This window comes from Homalodisca vitripennis, chromosome X, assembly GCF_021130785.1.
Source record: "Homalodisca vitripennis isolate AUS2020 chromosome X, UT_GWSS_2.1, whole genome shotgun sequence".
In the NCBI taxonomy this organism is placed as follows: domain Eukaryota; kingdom Metazoa; phylum Arthropoda; class Insecta; order Hemiptera; family Cicadellidae; genus Homalodisca; species Homalodisca vitripennis.
The window spans coordinates 125,260,481-125,279,749 of NC_060215.1; positions in this window are offsets into that span (position 1 = coordinate 125,260,481).

Below are 19,269 nucleotides of genomic sequence, written 5' to 3' on the forward strand. Positions count from 1 at the left end.
AAATGCTCTTTTAATAATCTTTTACAACTTTAAAAGACCATGCATAATCCGGAGGAGTTTTAGAAAAACAAATAGGCATACAATAGGGAACCTAAGAATGTTTATGTCCAAGTTAAGCGCTATGGGTTAAACTGTTAATGCGTAAAAGAAAACCAAACAATCAAATGCACTTTCGGATTTATAATATTATTAGAATTAGGATTAGTAGATTCAGTTTTGAGTAATTGTAAAAAAATTAAATCATCTGTTACGACAGTTCTAATGTAAGGTATGACAAAAGATCAAGTTAATTATTTGAACACCCGATAATTCAAGTAACGTTTAGTAAATAATGAAAATTGGTTCATGGTGGACATTACTGCTCATATTTATAAATTGAATTATAGACGATTTAAAATGTTTTGTAGGCTATCTTGTCCTGCGAATCACCGAAAAATAATAAGAAATCGCAAAATGATGGGACAGATGCTAGACGTACATGTACTTTATTATAAAATAGTCTAATAAAAAACTTTAAGTTCAACCAGATTCTTTACTTTGAAAGACAAATATACAACATAACTTAGCGCCTTCAAGTTGTGTTGTGATATATATATATCAAAAGAAACTATATATGTATATATATCATATATATATATATATATATATATATATATATATATATATATATATATATATATATATATATATATATATATATATATATAAAAGAAGTTCAGACCACCCTTTTCAATCTAAATAAATATTAACAAATAATTTATTATTGTTACAATAATATAAACAATATAGTGGATTTTATATCTTTGTAAAATGCTATTTTGTTACGTTTGTAATATTCAAAATGTATTATTCATGAAGTTATTTATTTTATTTTTGTTTTTTAACGACAAACAGTTTGGTGCTTATCATTAATTGTCGTTAAATATATTTCCAGTATATTCTTTAACAGAAAAAATAAGGTTTCAGCACCAAGACCTATCATACAACCAATACTCAATCCCACTCTAGTTTATCCTACTGTTATCTTAGATTCTTTACTGATGTTAGTCCTTTTTATGTAGTTTATTTACTGTTTTTCCTTTATAGTATTTAATTAATTGTTGTTATTTCTTATTTAAATAGCTCTCATTAGGCTCTATATTATATGTCCTATTGCTATACAGTGTTTACTAGCCTTACAATTTCCAGTCTTGTACAGTTGTTACCTGTGTTGTTTGCTGGTCATGCCCCCTTGTTGTATGTTACTATTTACTCTCTGTCTTATTAGCTCCTAAGAAAACTTTAGTACATCTTGTCAATAATTATTTTTTTGTTACTTTGTATAAAATTGGTGATTGCCGTTGAAATAAATAAATAAATATACGATTTAAACTGTCATAAATTTTAAATTATTTTATTGATGACTCGAATTCTTGCAATATGAGTTCTTAAATTCTTAAAAAGTTGCGAAAATCAGTTGCTTTATCGTCTACGTATGGGTAGTAAACCAGACTTATCACTGCTTTTTAATATTTTTTATGAGTTCACTCAAACACTTACGTTCCCTACAATTTTACGTGAAATTTTTGTTACAACAGTTACAATTTGGTGTAACTTTTTGTACTCTATTTCGTAGTCCGTCTGTCCACTTGTGGATGTGACTGTAAAGTAAAGTAAAGTAGTCTTATTTTACCAGGTGAAGTTAGGGCTAAGAAGCCCTCTCTAAAACTTAACCTGGAGACCAAAGGTGACTTCCGAACCACCAATGGCCGGGCAGGCGGGTTGCTCAGGACAGGATCGCTCGGTGGTCACTCATCCAAGCAGCAGCCACGCTCGACGTTGCTTGATCCGGTTATCTTGCGATAACCTTTGTACCCAGTGGCGTAGCTACCTTGGGTGGCACCCGGTGCGGAAGTTGGTGGTTTCACCCCATCGAAAGTAAAAAGCAATACATTTTATATTATAAAGGTCATGGATTATTTATTATTTATAATATTGAAGAAATAGAAAAAAATAATACCTAAGACAGAAAAGAATTGGTATACAATTAAAAATTTCTTTCTTCTAGCTTTTACAGCTGCAAACTCAGCAATAACTTCATCGAAATTTATCGAAGCATTTGTTTGTACGATCTCGAACAAAGAACCTACATCTTGAAGAGACTTCGATCTTGTTTAGAGTTCAACTCTGAATCGGTCAAGACATTCCAACATATCTTTTTGAAGTTCCTATTTCAGTGTAAGTCTGAGATAGTGCTAGTGGAGGAATCCCCTAAAAAGAATTTTTTGTACTAGCGATTTATTTTTTGTTTGTTTGCACATTGTTCTTAAAATTGAGAGACCGAGTGGGTGTTACCCCAAAAAAGGTGACACCCGGTGCGGCCCGCCCCCGCCGCCCCCCTTTGCTACGCCACTGGTTGTACCCACTACACTAAGCCATTGGTATTGACTGTAGTATACGGTTAGTTAATTCGGTACGTTGGATTCTGTTTAAATTGGAAAATTAAGCTTGGTATTTAATAAAATCAACTCGTGTTTGCAATGGGGCGAAAAGAAAATTATATATCGAAATTAGAGAAAGCAACATTCCTATTTGTAAAGTGGAATGCTTCAAATCGGAAATGGAGCTTAGCACCACCTATTCAAGAGAAGTTTTAAAATCAAATAAATCGTTTTACAAAGATTGTATATGGTAGAAACAATGTTTAAAACTGTTCTATCATGTTGTGGAAATTGTATGGTTCCTGTTAATCTGTCGTTTGTTGGTTGGCTTTGAAAAATTATTTTCTCTCATATCGAACACTTTAATGACAATTTCCCAAATTTAATTGTATTTACCCATATTCTGTTCAAAACAATATTTGATTTATGAGTAATAATAAATGCTTCATGAAATACTTAAATTAAATTTCGTTAATAGCAGTACATTAACAGTACATCATCGTTTGCTATTCGGTGCTCCTTACCTTCCGTTAACTATGTTTTCCCCATTTACCGTGCTAATCATGGTTCAAGCAATTTTAATTTACAAACTCTGGGATATTTCAATCTCACTATGGAGAGCCATATTCAGTGAAGATATGTTTGAACTTTAAACTTTAATGTATTTTTAAATACAATTTTAGTTCTCGTATTTGATTCAAGGTGGTTCTTCATATCAAGGCAAATAAGTTTGTATTCTTGCAGTTGCGCTAGAAAAAAACGCCACAAATTTAAAGTACAATTATGACTGGACTTTTTGCGGCTCAGTAGTAGTTGTTATGAAGTGGTGAAGAAAGCAGTAATCCTGATATAACCCTTAAAAATTAGGCGATCGCATTTGACAAATGGAACGCGATGTATTGAGTAATTCAAGTGCTGCAAAATTGTTCATGTATGTAAAGGAACAGTCTTTTACAGAGCACAGTTCTTTTATGCTTGTGCTCTCACAGAAGAAGTATCGAGGACAAACATTTTACTCTTGTCGTGGACGGTGTCTTGATGCGGGATGTAGTCGCCTCAGAGGTAACGATCTTGTTGGATTTGGGCCAAAATATGTCAGCTGTTCAGGATAAACGTTCATTTATGATACAAGTAACGTAATTAAAAAGCTTTAAATGCCATCCATTGACGGATGGTATGTGGGTATATTCTACCATTTATATACCTACACTCCAACTGACTGTGTCTCCATTTTGACTTTTATTTATGGTTAGTTGAAATAAATAAGAAATACAACTATTTTTTGTGCAACAAACTTTTAATTGAGTATTCAATTTATTTTGTATACAATTATCAGGTAATTTAAAATTAAAGCACTTGACCTATAATAACACTGATTTCATATTTTATCCCCATATTAAACGTTTAATGTATGTGAAGAAATTAATGATATACAACAATGCCAGTAAGTGACCTCCAAAGCCTCTGGTGAAACGCCGGAAGAACTTGGAGTACCTGTAACCAACAGCCCCTATTTCAGAGACACGTGGAAGTTGAATGGCAGTTTCTAGTTCGTTCATCTCTGCGGCCTCGGACTCAATCATGAAAGGATCTGTGAACATGAATACATACTATCAGCTTTCTTCCTGGTACAGTTATTTCATTTCATGTAACTTTTTTAAAACTGTGATTGATATCTAAGAGAACTAAACAGATTGATTAAATATTAAGAATCATTGAATCGTTGAAATAAATAGTCCAAATTATGATCAGTAGTATAAACAAGTGAGCCATTGTTTGTGTTTACCAACTTAAGCCCAATAGCCGTCTAGGAATGAGAAAAACTTCTCTGTTTTAATAGTAAAATAATTAGTTCAACTAAAATTTTACAAACGTAGTAGCTACAGTATATATTTTAAAGATAACTATAATCCTACAATAATATGGATGACTACAATAATAATGTGGTAGTCTTAAAAACAAAATCCTTGCTGGAAGCTACCTATATACTGTAAACTTTTGAATGTTTCCCAAAGACTACACAATAACACATTTCCCGTATCCCCCATGTATAAACTAATACAAAAATTTTTATACATACACATATATATAGTGTAACTGTCATAAGATAATTCTGAGTACAACAGAAAAAAAAGGGAATTATATTATTTTACAGAAGAATGCAGATCGGATGATTTTATTATTTCTATGTCAATTTTGGAGTATATCTAGACCTAGAATGTTTCAAAATACCACAAATTCAACTTTTTCAGCGTTGAATGAACGCTAACAGAACCATTGAAATATCAATGTTGATGTTATTTATTAGTTGAGTGGGCAATGGAAATGGTTGTAGATATGGATAAACGCTAACTAAACCGTGTATTCAAAAGTATAACGTTATTTACTCACACAGCACTGATGACAAAAAAAGAAAAGCCTGAAAATCAGTTTGGACATTATTAAAATCACTAACATCACTAAAACTTTTAGTGAATCTTTTTCAGCTTCTGCGTCAATAAAAAAGAATGTTTCCGTTATTTTTGTTAGTACAAGAATTATATTTTTTTTGATAAGTTATACCATTCCCTTCGCTATAATATAAATGGTGATATGCACATCGTTGATGTTTATTGTGGTGCGATCGATTTAAGACTTGGGAAATATTTTTTCGAATTAATAGCTCTTTCAGATAAATTCCCTACATGGAAAAAAGGATGAGAATTTTTATATCACTACGTACGTGAAAATACAGGCATTTTAATTAGGAAATATAGACAATTTTGTAATCAGGCCTAGATGAACGCGAATCAACATATCAGTGTAAAAATGTGTCGTTATGTACATGTGTTATAGCTGCGTGGATTAAGATATTCTATATTAAATTATTAAGTAAGCAAATTATATTTTTAGATGGGATATTATTTGTTAAATTTACAGAATTTTTATATTCATCCTTAACTAAATTTATTTTTATATCCATGCTTAACTAAATTAATTTTTATATAAATAAATATGATGTTAAAAAACTACCAATACATTTAAACCCATTAAAATCATGCATTGTTGTGTAGAACATGTTATTACGTAGCATAAAAAACATAACTTAAATATTTCAGCACAAGAAATATTAATCTGTAACCGATTATGGGATATATTAAAATAAATCCACTAAACATTTTTCGGTATCCACAGTAGGCCTAGTTTAAAAATATTCTAACTTAAAACATTATATATACACATATATATACATATATATATATATATATATATATATATATATATATATATATATATACATATTAGATATCTATTTAATTTCTTTAATATGTTCTTACTTATTTTAACGGCCAATCCATTTTACCAAAATTGTAAAAGTCCAACAGGTTAGTTTAAAACCAAACTAAAATCAAGCAACAACAAAACAAAGCAAAATGGTCAATTATAAACAAATTTAAATATAAATCAAGGGGAATACAAACCAAATCGGGCAAGATCAGAGATGAGCCGAATATGAGGTAGGAGAGCTGAGATTCTGTTCAAATGTCGACGATAGCAGTAGTAACTACATGCAATCGTCAGTATGAGAAAGCATCCAACTGCTGCCAGGATCAAATAGATATTATTCCAAGCTGCAACATTAAACATTACTTAGATCAGAAACAGCCAATTGTAATCCTGAAGAGTATCATTGTCTATGGTACAACAGAATAATCATTCCTTGATCCTGGAAAACAACTACAGGCAATCGTAAAAAATAAGTGGGAGAAAAATATTTACCCTGTGTTAAACATGCTGCATCAACTCAACTATTGCTTGATTCAAAACACAAACGCTGAAACACTAGGTTACGTAGGAGCAATACACTTTCATTGTGACAGACATCATAATACATCCTGCATAAATTACTTACTCATAACAAATTGAAGAAACGCATTCGTAGCGGCAATACACTTTTTCTGTGATTACTGTATTCTAAGGCGCAACAATAATCTGAATTACTTAAGGCAGGACAAACACACAGATCGTTCAAGTAACAAAAGACCAAACTAATCTTAGTGTGATAAACAAAGTTTAAGACCATTATCAATACATTCTCAATACAAGATACAATATTTTGATATGAATTTTGACTTAATATTTTTAATTAATTTACTGCAGGCAATCGTCAAAAAACTTAGGAGCAACATATTTTCCCTATGCTAAACATGTTGTATCAACTCAATTATTTCTTGACTCAAAACAAATACGATGCACCGCTAGGTTACTTAGATCAATAACATTCATTGTTACCTGGTTTACCAGTTGTGGCCTTAGAAAATCGTAACTAAAACATAAAGTCCAACTGAAGTTTCTGTGATAATAAAATTATACAGTAACCGGAATCACAATTTCATAAGACCGTGGATTGATGGTTAGCTTAGGGTACTATGATTATCGTATGCTTATCAGCGTATAGTAGTTCACATGATATACCTGTAGTTTTCGTAATTTCCAGTTTTGTGAAGTTACTATAGTGTTGTCTCAGTCAGCAGAATATAATAGTAGCACTAAGGACTGCATAACTGCACTAAGGTTTGGTACACATAACGTTATATACTTGTGATAAAAAAATCGCAACACGATTTCCCATAAGGCGTTTCGCTTTTTGTGATGTGGAGCTTGGTAAACGTAAGTCATGAAAATTTGAAAGGGCTTGCCGATTACAGCCGTATGTAGAAAGTATTCCTGAAACTTAATTTAAATACCCTATGTATATATGCCTTTTAGGTTTATATCCTATAATCTAAGGAGCTCACGTTTGGTTGTAGCGTGGGAGCGGGGTAGGTTTAAGGGAATTGAACTAAAATTCCAAAAATACTCCTTTTTACTTGCCCCACTCTTCTACCACAGTGCCTGACTACTGCATTGCAAACTAGTCCGCACTATGTTAACTTTTATTATTCAACTTAAGAATATAATTTTATTCATTGTTAACTGTATAGTGAATCATGTGTATATTTAATTAGTACTCGTAATTAATGAATTAACGAAAATAATCGTAAGTTGAACATGTGTATATTGCCTACTTACACATATCATTAATATTCAACTAAATTTCTTAAATTATAGTAACCATTACAAGGCGAACGAATCTTTAATATTTGTGTTATCAATACTTTTTTAAAGTGTGTAGTTTATACGTGTGAAATAAATTGATAACTACAAAATTTACAATACAATTAATAATGTTAAACAATGGTACGATCAAAATACAAAATTACCTACATTAAAAGTACTTATCAATGACAAAATTCTCTAATTTACAAAAATAAAACAAGAACAACAACTGAAACAATGTGGTTAATAATACGAGTATACTAAGCAAACATAATATTGTTCCAATTTAAGAAAATATATATTTAAATTATAATAATTTATTGTAATTACATTTTAAATGTTTTTAGAAATTCATGAAGAGTGATTGACAGGGAACCCTGACAGTTAAGTGCTACTCAGCTCGTGGGTCCTATAACGTAGTTAAATGTCGATAATTATAAACAAGCCATTTCATAAACATAGATATTCATATACAAGCCAAAAGAGTACTTTTGGTCAAAAATGTAAAACAATATACCATTAGATGCGTTAATATATAATCTGAAACTGCAAGCAGTTAAGGAAGCAGCACAGCATAACTAATTGATGATTGAAGTCTTTCATTCAGCTGTGGACAGATACTACCATGTGTGATTCTAAGAAAGTTATATATGATGAGTTTTGCCAGTTTACCTACTCTCCAACGATATAAATCAAATTTTTGTTTATACTATAAAGTTTTCTTTTTATGACTCGTTGTAGGAACAAAAAACTTCACTGTTTGATGTTTAAAACGAAATGGTGAAATGGAATTCCGGTTTGCAAAATATTATGTATTATGTATGTAATTGTGTATAAACTGTGTATTCTCAATCAGTAAACAAACACAATCAGTGAGAGTAACAACCATTGTGTGAATTAGTCAATAATTTTATTATATTTTGCTTAATTCTATGCGATTGGCAATTCACTTCTTTAATTCAAGTTATGTGTCATTCAATTATTTACCAAACTGTCAGACATTATAAATTTATAATTTTTAGCTTAAATAATTCGTAGATTATTTTAATATTAGTACATTATTGCAGTGCGAGATATATATATGGCAACCGATATTTACAATTTTTTTATTGTTTTTAATTTCATAATTTTGTTAACTCATCATTCCATTATAATTCAGTCTGATATTAATCAAAGACTGATTCTTTTAACAAGAATAAAATGAAATACCAATTCTTAAAATTCGTAAAACTGAACAGTAATTTGTTCTATTTAGTTCAAAAGCTAGTATATGTTTTTCGTTAATATTAATTCCCTATGCAAAATAATTAGAAACTGGCAAGACCTTCTTCATTTTAAATTTCGTATTTTAAATTTTTGTTAGATAGCATATATAAGTTAGTCATATATTAAAAGACCAGAAGTAAATTTGTAACTCAGTGCTTTGAAGATTAATTTATAGTAAATTTTAAATTAAATTGTAGGAAAACCATACTATTTAGCACAGAATAATATTTAAAATAAATTTTCATTAACTGCAAATGATAAAAAGTTCAATCCTTTTGTCAATCATTCATTCAATTCACGAAAACTTACCCTCTGAGTGGTTGGTGCTGTCCATGTTGACACTGTTGGGGTATCACTGCAGGTGACCGACCGTGAGGACTGCCTTTATAGAGACTGGCCTGGGAACTCCGTTACAACACGGCGTTTGAGCGATAAGGCTAGGTACGATAAATATTTCTACTAGTTTACCTTTGTTCTGTAATATATTTTGCGTGGTTATTGTCACGTCTTGACGCATGAATACAATTAAATATTTCAATATATACATCGTGTCAATTTAAATTATCAATTGAGAAAAATTAATACATATAGGAAGGTTTATGACATTTTCACTGTATGAAGTAACGCAATATTATTTAATTTATGATTATTTTACAGTTGCTGTTATAAATGGGTTATTGTTCGTATAACTAAACCCAACCTACAATTTGCTTATAAATGCAAAAATCATAGTTTATTCTTAGGATTATTTAAAACTTTAATAAACATTGACGGGAGTATTATTATTTATACACGTGTGGAAATGAGGTCATATTTAAGATCCCAAAACAAACATTTACTGACTTCTTCCATCGCTGATGCCCACTATGAACATCACAATACCCAATGTGATAAAATTCGCAATCCTTCCATCCTCAAAAACGCAATCCTTCCAACACTTACTTTTGTGGCTGTACTTGTGCAGATAATTTAGTGGATACATATGATTTTTCGCTTTATAACTTTTTAATAGTGTTTCACCTAAAATGAAAATATCCATAATTCACCGCTATATTATTACTTCATTTAACAAGAATATAAAGTATAATAAAATTAAAATGAAAAACACTTTGTATGGAATGAGAAGACAGTCATTGGTATAAATATATTGTCTTTACATATACTTAGTTATAAAACAACGCATTTTGAGCAGTGTTCTGTTGATTTCGATTACATGATTTCAAAGACCATAAACAACTTTGGAGTTGATCTTATGCTGGAGACAAATAAATGAGTCCTCAGATGATACATGAATAGGTACGATTCCACGAATAGATAAATTAATAGCAGAACTGTCTCGCAACTAATTGTGCAAATCTAAATAAGTTAAATACAAATTCAACCGATTTATAAGGTTACTTACGAAATTTATTTGGCCTCGATGACAAAATACATTAAAAGAATTAAAATTAGGAAACCTTTATTAAATAAATACGTACATTACTATTTTGTATGAATGGGAAATGTATGTGAATTTGACAAGTAATACATGATTAATAGTTAAATAATAATAAATTAATCTACCAACTGCTTCATTTCCTATCAGTATCTTCGAATAATCATGTATTGAGAAAGAAACGAATATACAAATATAGAGCAATTTTCAATGATTATTTGTCTATACAGATTGTAAAAGCTTGAAAAAGTTCATGCCGAAGAAGCTTAACGCATGGTGTATTCAATAATCACAATTAAATTACAAAATATTGACGAAAATATAGAAAAATTCCACTTAAAAAATATGAATGCCTATGTCAATATTGCCTTGCGTATCAAATATTTTGGAAATATTGCCTAGCGTCTAACCGTGGAGAGCAATGTTATACTCGATGGGTGCACGGTATAACACGTCGTACTTAGGATTTAAATAAACAAATCAAAATCAGTATTTCTAAATTAAACACACATGCATATAATAGTCATTAAAATAATTTTTACTAAATGATAACGCATCTGGAATACCATTATCTAAAATATTAATCGTTAATATTGACATTTAACATTGTTTACGGGTCCACTCATGACATGGAATTTAAAATCACGCTTTGGTTATGCGGAATGATGAGTGAGTCTATTTCCTGTTATATATATGAAATTATGAATGAGGAAAGAAGGTTATTGAAGGCAGAAAATATAAACAACAAAACTAAAGCCAAAAGGTTTTAATTCGAGAATACTTCCCAACTATCGCTCTAATATCTTTATTTTGCAGTTAAATATTTGTTATTACTGAATGCGGACAGTAACAGCTCATCTACACTTGAGCTATATTGAAAAAATTATAATAAATAAAAGAAAACAAACTAAACCAAAAATATTACTGCCTTCTAAGTTTCTTTAATTTATTACTGGTTACATTTAGAAAATTATATTATACGTAATTTCTCAAGATTTTAATTCTACAATATTTAAGACAGTTAGCATGTAGGAAGAAAGAGGTGCATTTGAGTACACTTGATGGTAGGTTTCAAGGTAGTTGGTTTCAATTTTAGAACAAATATGATATAAATGTTTATGAATTATATTTAAATCGTGTATTTTCAAGCTTGATGGAGCAAACCACATGTACCTTAATGACGTAATTGAATGTGTTAAGACATTTTAAGGTTTACAATGTGTTAAGAAATATTAAAGATTTCCTTTTAGTTTTTGAGATGAACAATTTTGTTAGTTACCTTTAATAATCTGAATTTATTGTTTTGAGAGAAGATTACACAGTTATTTCGTCTTATAATACTAACAATAATGAAGAATGTAATTTTATTTAATTCTTTCATCCGTAGATATTATGAATTCATAATATCTGTCAAATTTCGGTGCATAATTATAAAAATATTAATGATAAGCTTGATTTTCAACTCAGCGTATGTAAATTATAAAAAATATTATAGAGATTTTTAAGACATTGTGAATGTTTATTGCCATTAAATTTGCAATAAACGAAACGTTTTATGCATTTTTAAATTTAATTAGCTTTTGTGTTTTTGTGCTAAGAGTATAAAATAAAAAGTCCTAAAAACATACTTGTAGAAACCTGGACAGGTGTATTATCAAGCATGGTAGCTTCTCCATTCCTGTCATTTTTGGGTTTAAAGTGGACTGTTATTACGAATAAACTGCAGTCATAACATGTGTTGAAATCCTGTCCGCGACAGAACACTTTTTACCAGTACTGTCGAACATGTAATGTACCGTTCTTTTCCTTCTCTCATTGAAAAGATCTGCTCACAAGACAGTACCCATGAAGTTGCATAGCTGTTCACTTGTAGAGTTACTGACAAGTTGCATTTAAGTAGTACTTCAAAACTGGCTCACTTTGGTTTGAATAGCAGTCTGCTGTAAACTTCTATAGGTTCAGTTTTATTCGTCATTGATGTGTTAATAAAAGTACTGCCGATTTTAGCAGCTTCTGGTCATTCATGTTATATACCAAACATACAATTTTGCTGAAATTCACAATATGCATCCTTAAACTTTACTTGAGTTTTATTTTGACTCTTTACTAATAAAACTTTTAGCATAACTATATACGGTTTTGGTTCATACTTTTGATTACTGGAAGGCACTATGTTCACAAAACGTTTAAGAAATTCAGTTGAGGTTGCAATAAATATTATAGGGGACCAGGATTGAGTGACCTGAAGTAATAAGATAATAACTCCAATGTTTTTGCGGAACTACAAAATTACTTATAGTACAGTGATCCAAGGTAGAAAAGCATTTGAACGTAATATTTAAACTTTTTCTCGAAAATACGAGTATAAAAAAGTACTATTGGGATCCCAAATTACTATTGAAAATCAACTTGTGGATGACGAAATTGAGGTAATAAATGAGTTTAACAAGTCTTTTTGCAACTAAAGCCTTTGAGGAGGGCCCTCGTGCACTAGCACCTCAAGAAAACTCAACGCAAAGACAAAGTCCAATAACCCTAACGATCCTGACATCCGTCGTTTAATACCTGAGCTCTGAAGAATTCCTCAGATGTCAATGTAAAAAGTCCAATAACCCTAACGATCCTGACATCCGTCGTTTAATACCTGAGCTCTGAAGAATTCCTCAGAAGCCAATGTAAATTCTCTAAGTACAATCTGAAACCTTTGACTGCATTAGATAATCTGTTATTTCGTACGTCGCTGTCTGTCGCTTCTCAATCAGTGATCCGGCATAGTTGTTTTCGAATCACACCTAAAAGTTAAAAGTAATTACATCTTTTTAAGATAACCCCAAAACCATTAATAGTTATAGACTTGTCTCAAATTTTCACGTAAAGAGAATAATATTAAAAAACTTTTATATGTGAGTTATTGAGTTTCTTAACATATACAATCAGCTCTCAAACGAACAGTTTGGGTTCAGGAAGTGCAAATCGCAGAAACAGTTTTGAGTTGAGATGAGAGGAGGTACAGGGCGAAATCACACATTAAGTGTGTTTCTCGACTTATGTAAGGCATTCGATTGTGCTGACATCTTACCATGCTTCCACTCGAAAGAATTGCGCAGTATTTTGATGATATGACTCATTGTTTTAATGAATTGGCTCTGTGAAATCAACAGTTGTGTCCAAAATTTTCACAGCCTCAATGTAAAAGCGAATTCTCCAAAATTCAAACTTCTACTTTTTTGCACTCAGCAGACTGCAATTTGGGCCTATTCATTTATCTTATTTTATTGGATGATATCACACTAGAAGAGGTCTGCTTCTCAAAATTTATTGGAAATAACCTTGATTAACGTGTGTTCACACCTATTAAGTTTGTTCCAAAATATACACAGGTATTTACGTTTTCAGTTCTTTAGCAAATTACTCTCCCATTAAGGTTCTGATGATGGCTTAGTATTGCTTAATTTATCTCAATCTTACCGACTGTTGCTACAAGTGTGAAAATAACCAATTTTTGAGAGCAATTTCTGAAACAAACGATTTGCGTTATTTCAAAATTACAATTCAAAGAGTCGTGTAGACCAGATGTCAAAATATTGCAACTGGCCTCAGCCAAGACTCTACAACCTAGAAAAATCGACATAGTGTATGTTAAAATGCACCTCGACCATATTTACTCGTATTTACTCGTACGAGACTAGATCATCTGAGGGGGTAATTTTTTAAGATATTGACGTTCAGATCACCCCAGACGACAATAAACTACACTACGTGGCATTTGGGGAGGGATAAATAATTATTTGACAACTTTAATAAGCAAATATTACTGTGGAGACAAAAAAAGTATTTTTGTATTGCCTACATCAAATTTTAAACAATATGGACACACATACCACATTGAACTTGAACTAAGACATACATTTCTGATAATCTTCGTTGCTTCTGCCGATGGAGCTTCAAGTTACACCTGGCGATCAGGGAGACTTTGACATTTATTTTATCATAAATATTATCACCAGCATCATTTCCATGGTGATTCTGTTCCTCTGGTGTGTCCAATAACCGTAAGTTGCTGCAACATTTGATATTAAACAGCTGGTCGGCACTCTGTGCTAAGACCTTATTTACGTATAAGGGCACTATCACATACCTATATAATTTCAAGTGTCATATGCCGCTACTGGAAAATTATTCATTATATCATTCAAACGTTGAATATTAGTTTTGACTATGCTTGCAACCGTGAGACACTGAAGATTACAAATTATTGCATTAAAATTTCTTTATAATATTTCTTTATAAATTTCTTTTATAGGTCCTTTATTCTAAATACTGAAGGTTTGGTTTTAATGTACCTACCAGTTATATTTGTACATGTATATACTTTCATTTTATATACACCATAATAAATAATTGGTGGTTTTAGGTTCATAATATAGAGTTTTAACTGGTATTCTCAAACCATTTTGGAGGTAATTGTTTAGTTCTTACTATTGAAAAGTGTGTGTGTGTGTGTGTGTGTGTGTGTGTGTGTGTGTGTGTTCTTTTACACAGTGTATTAATTCCAAATTAAAGATAAATACAAACTAAAATAAAAAAATAAAATTCTTTTGGAAGTTAAGTAAACTGTAAGTATAAGGTTATTGCCAAACAACCAATGACAACCAATTTTATCGTTACATTTTTTATTTTCACTGATCTAAACTTTTTAAAGATATGGCATTAGATGATACAGTCAGTAGAACATATGATTACCATAATATGTAAATAGCTGATTATTACGTTATCTAGCTATAACTTGTATTATCATCCTAGATTTAGAAACATTGATATGATTTTCAAAGAGGGAACCGATTGCAATTTGTTTTTAATGTATGGAGCAGCCTGCTGAAAGATGTTTACTTTGCGAATGACGCTATGACTCATGTCACCAAACGTAAATCAAACTGTGACTGACGGCTGTGTCAATAGCTACAGGGATGGCGTGTAAACAATTCAAATAACGGGATGACGTGTAAACAATTCAAATAACGGGATGACGTGTAAGTTTCAAATTTGTTTAAATCGCTAAAGCACTTAACACAGCTTTAAGAGATGAATGACTGATGAAAAGATGTGATTAGCACTGAAGAATAAAGTGGTGAAAGCCCTTGAGCACGGGTTTATCGTATGCAGCCATGATTTGCAGCATTGGTGCATATACAGAGATACTGAAAAGTCTTACTGTGTAAGTCTTCTGTACTCGTAAACTTAAAAACATAAAACTTTGTAAAGTGACAAAGGACATAAAATTGAACTTTCTGATGAAATCAGTAGATTTTACCACCTCAGGGACATGGCCCGTAAGAAGTCGGTGAAAATATTAAAATTAAGCATAGGTCATAGTAAAAAGTTGCTAAATTTATATTCATAAAGGTCAATTTAAAGTTTAAATAAATCGCAGGTAGCATCTTTTAGGCAACAATTCCTATGAATTTTGAAATTGATATAACAAAGGTTGGTTGTACTCCTGTACCTGAGTCACATTTCACAACAAAGTACTTACTTCATTTCTCTGAAGAAAACACGGCGCGGTGTGTAACCAAATTGCTCTCCCCCCTGATAATCAACACACCACAACATTCCACTTTCATCAAGGTACGATAGGAAGCGATTTCAACTGGCGAGTCACTATTACATTACAACGACCTGACCCTACGAAATATCACTTAGTCAGTACTCTCCCTCGCAAGAGAAGATTTCTAATTTCTCCCAATACATGTGAAATATTTGCTAGTAAATTTAAGGCCTTGGGCTTATTTTGCGGGTCTCAGATTGCGATCTTATGTAGATTAGCTAAGTATTAATCGTAGATATTTTGAAAACAGCTGAAAAAAATGCTTATGATAGTTTTTTTTCTTTGAATTTAATCTACAGCCGATTGGGGAACCTCGAAATGAAATACACTACAGATAATTTATATTTAATTTAATCAATTACTTAGTCTAAAGAAATTATACTCAAAACAAATTTAAGCAATTATATTAAAGGTAAACTAAATTAGTATTTCTTAATGTAGATTAGAAATATTCACTTATAAAAAATTAAAATTTTGGTAAGCATATACGTTACGATAAGGAAAACCGGAACAAAAAGGCGTTACTTTTATAATTAATACCTTTTTCCAAGCTTGCAGTCCTTAGAATTTGCTGTGATTTCCTGCCTAACAGCCCAAGCCTACTTGTTCGTAGCCTCAAAATTTATCAAAAAGTGAATTTTAACCCACTTGTGTCTGATATATACATGACTCTTGGACACAAAGTTTAGTTGGGTTTTCAGCTAGTGTGATTTTTTGAATATTTGCTGGCTCAAGTAAACCATAGGGCTAAGAAAAAACATTACTCCATTCCCTATTTTCAGTTTTAACTTAATAAATCGTCCTTTTATTGTAATATTTCAAATTAATTGGCCGAGTGTAAGCGAAGCCTATAACTCGGGGGAAACGTCCTCTTATGACTGTATGTCTGACTATCCGCAGGATATCACATAATCAAGTCAGATCCTGTAGCAATCTAGCAGCTGATCATCGGAGGTTTGTTATGTTCAATCGACATTATTTCAATGTTGCCACCTCTTAAAATATGCCGCACATTCAGTTGACATTAGAATGAAATGTATTCCACCACAAGTAATAACCATTTAACTTCTTCGAATCAAATCAAAAATATTTGGTTTCGGATTACAAACACAAATAGTACACTTTTGTACAAGGAATTAGTCCCCCATGGGCACCAGAGACTTCTGTGTGGTGGCGAGTATACTTATTGTCGATGTGCACATGTGGTATTACAACGCTATCATAATAAACCATCTTTTATAACAATACTTGCCGTATCTCAAAATTAAAACTAATAATAAAAAACCAAGTTTTTGGCCGCAGATCTCGTAAATTATGCCACAAATACTTTATAATCTAATGATATTTATATCAAACCTTGTTAAGCAAACAAAATAAGGTATGGTATTTATTAATGGATATTAGTATTTAACTGAAGAATTAATTATTAACGCTAGTTGAAAGCTAAATTTTTATTATTCTAGAGGTATCGGAGAAGGAATAAAAAAACGGAACAAGACGTACATACCAAAACAGTAGAGCAGGTTGTTACGTGTTGTATCGTAAGTTTTGAAATATTAGTCCTGTAAATAGATGGGACCCGAAATGTTAGCCTAGTGTATACGAGATGAGAGCAGTGACTCAGCGTGTTCAGCGCCGACCTCCAACAACCAGACAGAGACCACATTGTAGTACGTAGACAGCGGGACCTGCAGGTGTTGTGGAATATTTCTGAGTAAAAAAATATTGCAATGTATTTTGGATTGCTGTAGTTAATCGATTTTAATACTCTGCAATTATGTTTCTGTATAAATCAAGATAGTCGGGTATGTGTTGTGTTTTTAAACGCAGCCTTAATACTAAACTTTGAGCGAACATTAACTCATCTAAAATATACCTGTAAGCCACTCCCCATACTATAATACCATATTGTAAAATCAATTGTGGATAAGCGTAATAGTTTTATTTCTATTGACGTTTAATATTTCAGTTAATTTATGAAGCACCTAAATCATTTCCCTAAGTTTAAAATTTAACATATGAATGTGTGGTTACAATTTTAATGTAGATTGCATGATGACTCCAAGGTAATTGTATTGATTATCTTTCTGTAACACCCGACAATCACAGGAGCCACTGTCCATGGTACAGTTAGAGTGCAGCATCAATCTCAAGTCTACAGGCGGCTCGCCCGCGCGCTATGCGATCGGCATACATTCTATTTTTGAGACATTTCTGGTAAGAATATTTTTCTCGAACCACCTTTTCTACTACGACCAATTCTCTTACAGCAACACGGTAGGCCTCGCACGATCTCTTCTCTAACAATATTTCAGTGACATTTGTAAACAGAAATAACCTACCAGTAATCTTGAGTTTTCAATAATATTTATATAGATTTAAAATAAAAGTCACCCAAGAGTGCTACATTGTACTACACTGCAGTCAAAACTCACTGTGTCTATTAAATAACTGTTTATTGAGACAGGTTGCGTACTTTCGCTCAATCAGCTTGTGAAACAGTTGAAGGATAATCCACGAACTCTAACACATTGTAATTTGCAAAACATCAGGCTTCTGTTAACGCTATTTAAATCGTTTGCAAGATCAATGAACAGAAAAAGCACTTTATTGTTATTATTTAAACAATAATTTATACGTTCATTAATTTGCGAATAGAGAGTATGAAGCATTGTTGTTTTTTTGAATCCGTATTGAGAAGAAAATATTATTATCTTCAAGTTACTCCTGTAATTGGGATAGGACACATTACTCGAATACTTTACTTTTCGAACTTACCAATGATATTGATCTACCATTGTATATGTTTTATTAAGAAAATGTTTTTCTTATGTTATTTGTAATGTAACCCCTTAGCCAACTAGAAAAAAACAAATTAAAAGAGTTAGCCGTTTCCTAGACATTTTTGCCAGAAATTTCACTTCTACGAGTGAACTCGGGCACAGGGAACTCCTGTCTGTTTTTTCCTAGAATAAATGAACTCGTTAACAGTGCTCTAATGCCGCTGAATTTAGTATATTTCCGTTAAATAAACCATATTTGTTTTTTTTAATTTGATGGCTTAAGATATTCCTGAAATCAAGTAAAGTTTCGGAGTTGTTCACAAAATGGTTGTATTTTTACATTTTACTAAATTTATTACGCTTTCTAACGGCAAGAATTAAATAATATGGAATCCAAGGTTTAGCTCTTGTCTTGTAAATATATGTTTTGTTCATATCGAATTTGTCATAAGCTTATAGAACGTGTTTAAGAAAGCATTACAGCAAGCATTTACTTCTTGTAAGCCGAGGACATGGTCCCACGTCAGAGCCACCACGAGCCCATCCAGCACCTTCATGTCCAAGTACGTTCTGTCAGAGTCCACAACGTCGTGGAGTGCAGGGAGACGGATCATAGCAGTAATTGCGTAGTGGTCAGGAATTCCTGTTTTTAAAACGCCTGAAGTTGCACAGTTTGTCCCA